The 7,898-nt window shown below is 34.8% G+C and overlaps 1 long non-coding RNA gene across 1 annotated transcript; it reads left to right on the top strand.

Moving 5' to 3' along the window:
- The first annotated feature begins 5,337 nt into the window (after positions 1–5,337).
- LOC107573692 (uncharacterized) lies at positions 5,338–6,527 on the top strand. The gene is made up of 3 exons (XR_001607552.1): positions 5,338–5,588; positions 6,029–6,201; positions 6,449–6,527. It is a non-coding gene; the product is annotated as an uncharacterized lncRNA (long non-coding RNA).
- The last annotated feature ends 1,371 nt before the right edge of the window (positions 6,528–7,898 follow it).

Genomic DNA, 7,898 nt, shown 5'->3' with positions numbered 1-7,898 from the left:
CACAGCCCAGAGTGTTCCTCGGGGTCTGTACAGTTAAACATTTTTTAATTGAGTGCATATTATTACATTGATAATATTAATTAGGGGTGTAACGGTACACGTATTCGTACCGAAAAATTTTCGGTAAGGGTCTTTCGGCTCGGTACGCATGTGTACCGAACAATTACAGGGTTGTTTTAACCACAGCACGAGTGGAACTTCATTGAAAACTTCCAAATTACATAATATATATTTTATATAACTGATAAGAAACAAAGTCTCATCTTTCAAGTTATGTCCATTTTTTTCAGCAAACTCTAACAATAACTGCCGTTTTGACGCTCTTTGATGTGGCGCGACAGATAACCGCCTCAGTTCAAACTGCAGCGCGATCATCCCTTCTTCTTTTAGTTTGGCGAAATAAGTTATGAATGAACATCTAATCATACTTAACCTCATGTAAGTTAATCAATCAATCCGTGTTTCAGCCGCGGAAAGACGTCAATAAAACAAAATGTCACGTAGCATTTCATTTACCTCAGGCAAGTTATCAGTGTCCACAGCTCCTTATGCGCTAGAGAAAGGAGTAAAGAAGAGCATTACTCATTATATTATACTTTACCTGTTAGTGATGTCTTAATTATTTAATGTTTAAATAAATCTGTTTTGAAACAAGTTATGACAGCCACTGTGTAAATGATTATATTTCAACAACAAATAGCAATTATATAATTTAGAAGTTAATTAATTAAAAAACTACATTATGTGCAATTTACACGTTTGCATACAATTTTTTTAATTTATTATATGAAAACAAATATATTATTTTAATATAATATATTATTATATAAAAATAAATATTATATAAAAATAAATGGTAATTAAATTTAAGTTTGGGCTCTGTTGTCTGTAACCTTATAGTAAATAATGTAGATTTTTATCCCTAAGAAAATTGTAATTGTAATTAAATGTATTTAAAGAAAGAGCAATTTGTTCAGTAAACCACTGTTTAATATTTTTTAAAAAAGCAATTTTATTTTTAGTTTTCCTCCTGCTGTACCGAAACCGTACCAAACCGTGATGTCAAAACCGAGGTATGTACCGATCCGTCATGTTTGTGTACCGTTACACCCCTAATATTAATACTACGATATTGATATGTTTATGATATATATTGGGGACTATTTCACTTGGCGCGAATGTTTTTAACCTCAGCCAATCAGAAACCACCTGCAGATTAATAGGAACTTGATACCGTGGAATGAAGGACTGAGTGTGGTCCTTTCATTTTGGGATTTAATGAACAAAAAACACGTCACAAACATTTTCTTGTATGAAAACAGATTTCCATATTGTAATATTTTAACTTATCATTCCATTTGATTTGTATTGCTATTTAAAATGTTGTACGATTCTATTTCACTCCGCACTGTTTACTTAGAGAACAGTAGGCGTGCATATGACTTTCCCCAACACTCTCACCACTCCTTCATGTCATTTCATAAATACCAGCCATTACAGGCATCTGGAGAACTAATAATAGCTCAAGGCCTACAGCTGAAACTTTGATGCCCATGATAGAAGTGCTGCTTGTTTGATTTGTTGCCTATTCTGTATGCCACTTCCACCGACTAGGAAAGGTCAGATCATCTGACGCTTTGCATATACATCCAAATAAGGTTTTGTCATAATTAGTCTGTCATTAAATTCCCTACACATATTTACCCTTCAGTGTGCAAACTAGAAAGTTTGAGACATGTTGATTGATGGGTAACAGTATGGGTGACCTTTAAAAATGCATAGCTTCCTGTCTAACATTAAGCTGTACAGTTCCACCCGCTAGCTATCATATTTTAAATTTTGAATGAAAAATGTTGGTTGCTATGCAAGTCATGATGTTACTTTATTGTCTGTCTTCTTGATTTCCCTTCTAGGGAGGCTGTAACTCCATTTCTGTCCTCTGGTACCGTATGATTTGTTTTTACCCTTTTCACTTTAAAAATGTTAAATATTTATATTATTAAATTAAATTAAATTAAATGCAATTACTAATTATTAAATTATTATTAATTACAATAATATTGTTGTTGTTGTCTGCTATGGTTGGGACTTGAAAAATGTATAGTGTGGTAAATTAATATGAAAAGAAAACGAAAAAAGTAAATTCTAAAAAAAAAAAAGGAAAGAGAGGGACATTAATGGATTGATACAGAAAATTAATAATACAGGATACACCTGTGTACCCTCGCTCATGACTTCCTCACTCCTCCTTCCTTGCCTCCACACAGTGAAATTAGAGAACTGAGATGCCCTTTGTTTTGTTTTATTTTAAAATAAAGCCCATTTTCTGCAACACTGAGTCCTCGCCTCATCCCTCTACCCGGAACCCTGACACTTCAAGATGGCTGAGTTCGATCGGTTTCACGGGCTGGAGGACGGAGGAGTAAGGAAACAAGGAAGCATCAATTTAAGTATTGAGAAGCACCCCAAAAAAAGCCCTCACATATTACACTCTTTTCCCTCTTTTGTTGATGTATCTAGGAGTAAGACAACCACTATCTCTCTCTAGTGGACAATAGACAACGCTGAAAACATCGGGCTAACTCCATGGACAGCTTGTGTCTGAAAGTGTATCCAGTCTCTATATGCAGAGGTTATATTTAAACATCCTGTGCTCAAGGCACACCCTACTTTCAATCTACATCTGCAGTAGCCAGCTTGTGAAATGGTCTGTACTGTAGTTATTTTCCCTATACTCTGTTTGACATCCTCTCGTCTTTTGTATCTCCAGACATTGGGAGATAAGGTTTGTTGTGCTAAATTTAGATCCATTTGCTATTAATTGAGGTTCAGCTGTCTCTGGTGCATATGCAGACACAAATGTGCCGTTTTATACATCCCACTAAGAACTGATATGAGACAAATGGCTCATGAGTATTGTTGAGGCAATTAAGGTAATTAATTTTATTTAATTATTTTATTAATTATTTATTTAATAGTTATGTAATTATTTACTAAAACATTGTATTATTTAAACTTATTTTTCTGGAATGATTTTAGGATTTGACTAGTATTGCTGCTTCTTAATCCCTTTTGCAATTATGTAACTGAATGAAAATCAAACATATTGGTTAAAATTTGCATAAAAAGTATTCAAGATAATAAAATCCATATGCACACCATAAATATTCACATAAACTGGCTTAAAAATATTTGGGCACCTAAGCCATACGTATAAATGTCATTGAATTGCATAAATTATTAAATCAATTGACAGTCCGTAATGTACACAGACTTTATGCAGTTTTTGGGTGGGTGCTAATGCTACATCTGCAGTACCTGCATTAGTCTAGGACCAACATTACCAGGTGCCTGAGACCAGGATAATTACAGATTAAGGCCAGGATATTGTGTCACACATATGGCATAACTTGAATATTGTAAAAGCAGTTATTTTGGTACTATCTGTATTGTAAAGATGTATATCAAAGGAAAACACCCTTAGTGTTATGTGAACATGATACAAATGGGATGGTTCGGGCTGTCGGGAGGCTAAGTTATTGTGTGTTCATGATCTCCTTTGCTCTGTACCTTTTCTGACAGTTATATGGGCCACACTTCATCTCTCACACGGTCTGCACCGCTATCCATCTCTTTCATATGTCCTGTGTTGTTCCCCACCCACTGGAATGACTAAATGATGAGGTACTGTCACAAAGCAACCTATTTTTATCCACTCAAAGTTCTTGTTAAAAGGGTAAAGTATGAAAATGACTTTGTTGAAAGCTTAACATTCCTGAAACAGGATGTTTTTGTTGAGGACTGAGGCCCATCAGGACAGTTCATCTGAATATTTTATAATCTTTATAATCTACCAAACATTTTTACTGTAAGATGTAATGCTTGTATGCTTCATAATTCATGACAGCAAATTCATTTTAAGTGTAACACCAATGCCCAGTGATTTGCCATAAGGAATATAACAAAATAGGATTGAACAGAATACAATAGAACAAAAAACAAATCACAACATAACAGAAAAATTTAACAGAACACAACTCAACAGATCCAAATAGGATATAATACAACAATAATATAAAAAAGAGCATAAAATAACTGAACAGAACACAACTCAACAGATCCAAATAGGATATAATACAACAATAATATAAAAAAGAGCATAAAATAACAGAACAGAACACAACAGAATAAAATTCAGCTCACCACAAAAGAACAAAATACAATAAAACAACTCAAAATAGAATGGAGCACAACAGAATAAAACCAAACTCAACACCCCGTAGAAGAACAGAATAGAACAGAACACACAATGGAATTAAACTCTACACAAAAGAACAAAAAATAATAAATTCAACTCAACACAACACAATTGAATAGAACTTAACACACCACAGAAGAACAGAACACCACACAACTCAGCAGAATAGGATAAGATAGAATTTAACTTAACACAATAGAATCGAAATCAACACAACACAAGAACAAAATCAAACTGAATGGAACTCAATTCAATAAAATAGAACTTAGCACTCCATAAAGAATAGACTAAAATAAAACAGGGCACAGAATAAAATTCAACTCAAAACAAAAGAATAGCATAGAATAAAACACAACTCAACACAACAGGCTATAATACAACAGAATATAACTTAACACACCATAAAAGGACAGAAATTGAATATAACAGTAGATTAAAAGCATGATACAAAACAAATACAAAGTCGTTGAGAACACAATGGAATTAAACTCACCCCAATAGAATAGAATAGAGCACAGCAAAAAATAACTGAATATAATAAAACAACACTGCAAAGATAAATCAAATGAATTAGAATAGAATGTAGAATAGAAAACAAAACTCAACACAATAGACTAGAACACAACAGAATAGAACTTAACACACCATAAAAGAATAGAATAGAACTCAACATAAATGAAAAGAACAAAACAGACAAGAATGGAATTCAACTCACCACAATAGAATAGAACACACCATAAATTGAAAAAACATAATAAAATAGAACACAACACTGCACAGACAAATGGAGCCAATTAGAATAGAATATAGAATAGAAAACATAACTCAACACAACAGAAGAGAACAACAGATCCACCCTTTATTAAATGAATGACACACACACAGAGTCAGGCGATGTATAACACAGAATGCATTAAGAGATGAAAATATCACATCATGGACACGCAGGGGGTTGCATTTGATCTTCTGTTCCATGATCTACCAGGCATGTCTTTTCTGCTCACCCCCTCCTCCCCTCCTGCTCCTAGCACACTGGCTGTCGCCTGCCGGTCTCATGACCCTGACGGCAAGCACTGAGCATGCCCGAGCTGTCATGTATTGTCAGGGAGAAAGCAGACAGTGGAGACCGTGAGAAAAGCAACCCGTGAGAGGAGCCAGACGAGAAACAGGGACGGCTAGACAATAGGGGTACACATTTCTAATTAAGATTCTTTGTGTCAGCTGACTCACATATATATATACATGCTTCCTGGTGTGGGGCATTTTGGGATGTTTTGTTAAGGTTATGACATACAGACCTCGTTCAAAGCATCTGCCTTGTCTTCAAGAGGTAAGACTGGAATTTTCTATTATAGTGCAGAACTAACACAAATGTAATTGAATTAGTTTAATATCTTATGGATTCTTGTGCTCATATTATGTTTTATTCAGTTCATATTTTTGTTCATTTATTGTTTAAAGAAATGGTCAGAGAATCCAACAGGTGTACAGGATAATTACAGGACAAATTACATCTGTAAAGAACAGATAATGTCCACATTTAATAATTACATTTAAATCTGTATATAAAAATACTGTATTGAATATAAAAATATAAAAAAAATAGCTGTACAAATTTAATTCACCACATCAATTACGTACATGCAGTAATTTTAAGTGCATTTGAAGTGTTTTGTAATGTGCACCACATGGGGAGTCAATATGTGCTGACACAAATGAACTCTAAATGGACGTTTAATGAATTGCCACTCTTGCATTGTGTTGTTGCAGGTTGCCATGGAGATGACTTTGCTGTAATGGACCCCAGAAAATGAGCGCAGCCCTTCCGTCGGCTTTGTTCAACCTGTGTTGACTTCCCAAACCCGCCTAGCCAAACTACACTTAGCTGGAATGGATGAATGTGGCAGAGGAAACTCACTAGAGCAGCATCTATGAACAGCATGGTATGAAAATCACACATGCTAACCATTATCCAATGCACTGCAAGCAAATAAGGTGCCTTGACGGACAATATAGCCAGTCCAAGCTGATGATCTAAAATGTAGGCTGCCCTACTGACACAGTAACCTGTTGAGTAGATTACAGACTGACTGATAAGGGCTATTCAGTGTCTAATGAATGGGGGTTGGGTAATGAATTACCGCATCACAAGGGAAATTAGCTGTGATTGACCTGTGATAACTTTTTCAGAGCATCGGTGAGCAATTCTGGAGCGATGAGGACTCGGATGGCAACAGCGATGGTGAGGATTTCTTCTACGGTGCTCAGGTTAGCATATTACCCAGCAATCTACTGGAAACACATGCTAAACCTTAAGATAATTTGCTAAATTAGCAAACAAATCTCATTTTGTTAATTCATTCTTGTATTTTATCTGTCTATCTAGGTGTATTTTATCTATTAGCTTTTTATATTGTGTATCTACATACCACAGCGGCTGATTGTAGAATACATTGGGGTTACTAAAGTGCATTGTGGGATTAGTGTAGGTTTATGTGCGGCTCCCTAGTATGAGGAGCAGCAGATGGCTCCAGTTTTTCAGATTACCTGAATTTACTTCAGATTTCTTGCCAAAACGTAGAGTATCTGTCTTCTTTTAATGATTAACAAATGAACTAATCATTCAGGATATTAATTTCACTTGGCTGAGCTCCAAAAATGGTGCTTTCTCGGTAAAAAAAAACATTTATGGCAAAAAAATATATGGCAAACAATTCATTATCATCAGTAAACAAAGAAGAGTCAGGATTACTTTATTATCCAAGAATGACCTTAGTTTAACTTAGCTGACAGGGAACATAGTTGACAGTTTCACCATTTTGATAATTTTAATGGCAAGCCTTATCTGATCAACCACATATTATATTCTTGATCAGGTTAACCTCAAATTTGAAAATATATTTAAACTGAAATCATAACAATGTTGCAAACTAAAACTAAATAAATACTTAATAGAAATGACAAAAAACTACACACATCATATATCAATAATACAAAAATTATGCTGGTTCAGTAACTTATTTGACAATGTTTGCTGACATGTTTTCTATTTGCATGTATTTTAAAATGTAATTTATTCCTGTGATGCAAAGCTGAATTTTCAGCATCATTACTCCAGTCTTGAATGTCACATGATCCTTCAGAAATCATTCTAAAGTGCTGATTTGCTGCTCAAGATGCATTTCTTATTGTTATCAATGTTGAAAACAGTTGTGCTGTTTAATATGTTTAAAGGGGTCATATGATGCTATTTCAAGTTGTCCTTTCTCTTTGGAGTGTTACAAGCTGATTGTGCTTAGATACGATCCCTGTAGTTGCAAAGACTAAAGTCTCAAAACCAAAGAGATATTCTTTATAAAAGTTAAGACTGCCACGCCCCCCTAAAACGGCTCGTTCTAACACGCCCCCACATATCTACCTCACTATGTGGAAATATTTGCATAATGCCGCCCAAATGTGCATGCAAAGAAAGAAGGCGTGGTTTCAGTAACCGCAGTTAGTGTTGAAGCAGCCATGTCAGGGAGATGCTGTGTGTTTCAGTACGAAAGCAAAAGCACTTTATTTGGCCTTCCGAAAGTAGATGCATTTAGGAATCTTTAAGATCACTTACAACAGAACAGCAATGCATTTTATGGATGAC

Source organism: Sinocyclocheilus grahami, unplaced genomic scaffold, assembly GCF_001515645.1.
Source record: "Sinocyclocheilus grahami isolate Dianchi unplaced genomic scaffold, SAMN03320097.WGS_v1.1 scaffold31.1, whole genome shotgun sequence".
NCBI lineage: Eukaryota > Metazoa > Chordata > Actinopteri > Cypriniformes > Cyprinidae > Sinocyclocheilus > Sinocyclocheilus grahami.
This window is presented reverse-complemented; position numbering and strand designations above follow the sequence as displayed.